Below are 1,237 nucleotides of genomic sequence, written 5' to 3'. Positions count from 1 at the left end.
GGGGGGGGGGGCGTCAGAAAAGAGAGAGACAAGGCCTGAGTAAAGCACTGTAATGTCAGATTAGAATCCGCAAAGCGGTTAAAAAAGGCCCGCCCACTGGAGAATCAATTGAGGTAAATGGTGTTTAATCAAATAAATCAAAAAGCAGGTTTTAATAAATGATATTGATATTTTCTCTCCAATAAGGACTGCAGATTAGATCACTCCTCTAGCCTTTGGATGTCTGGGTCGCTTATGACGCCTTTCCTTCACAATAACATGACAATAACACTACATTTTATTTTCTTCCTTCTTATCTGTGGTTTTATCTCCTTTGCATACGCGAATTTGATGTGTTCATGGACGTTATGGTGTCAGCAAACCAAATCAGGCACGCACAGTAACGATATCCAGACAGCAATAACAGTCCTGTGTTTGACCTTGTGCTCGCAGTTCACACAGATTTGCTGAAGTTTTATTCAGGGAAAGAAAGATTATGAAGACATTTGGGACTCACCGAGCATGACTCCGAGCGTGGCTTGTCCCGATCGCAGGGGATGATCTTCCATTTTTATGCCGTCCAGCATGATGCACGTCTCGGACTGTTCTCCCGCGGAGAGGCGCTCCAGTGACACCAGACCTGTTGCAATATCCATAAGAATACGGTCAGACTGGAGAGAAGAGAATCCCGGGCGGGCACACACAGCTGTCTGGAGGCAAAGCGAGGAAGCGAAGGCTGGAAACCTGTTGAAAGCGCCCGAGTTCCGTGTGACACAGCCTGCAGCTCGGAGGAGCAAAACCAGAAAATGAGCCTAACTGTGAAATGCAAAAAAAAAAAAAAAAAACTCCGACTCTGTTGCTCGCAATAGTTAAAAGGTAACGGCGGTGTGAGCCGGCTACACCGATCCCAAATGTGTCAGGAGAAGCGTGGAGAGACAGAAAGGACACAATAAAGGTGGAAAAACTCTCTCAACAGTCACCTGTTATATGATTAGAGGACTGTATGAGGGGGGGGGGGAGCGTTATCCTCTCGTCCTCGAGCCGACGGGAGAGAGCTGCCTGCCGGGGATTTGTTCACGGGACAACAGTTTTGTTAAAGGTGAGAAAAAAGTAAAAAAAAGCAACACAACTTGACAACAAATCCAAAAAAAAAGCAAGTGTGTGAGTGTGTGTGTAGCTGTCCCAGTGGCAGTAAGTCTTTGGAAAGCAGCAGAGACGGTTGGTTGGTTGGTTGTGTGCCTGTCGCTGCAAAAGTCTG

The 1,237-nt window shown here is 46.6% G+C and overlaps 1 long non-coding RNA gene across 1 annotated transcript in view; it reads right to left on the bottom strand.

Annotated features, from left to right (window-relative positions):
- LOC117944899 overlaps positions 1 to 1,237 on the bottom strand; it is a 20,662-nt gene extending 19,425 nt beyond the window's left edge. Inside the window, exon 1 of the long non-coding RNA XR_004656684.1 lies at positions 497 to 1,237. This is a non-coding gene — a long non-coding RNA (uncharacterized LOC117944899). The remainder of the gene's footprint in view (positions 1 to 496) is intronic.

The sequence above is a fragment of the Etheostoma cragini genome, chromosome 5 (genome assembly GCF_013103735.1).
Source record: "Etheostoma cragini isolate CJK2018 chromosome 5, CSU_Ecrag_1.0, whole genome shotgun sequence".
Taxonomy (NCBI): domain Eukaryota; kingdom Metazoa; phylum Chordata; class Actinopteri; order Perciformes; family Percidae; genus Etheostoma; species Etheostoma cragini.
This window is presented reverse-complemented; position numbering and strand designations above follow the sequence as displayed.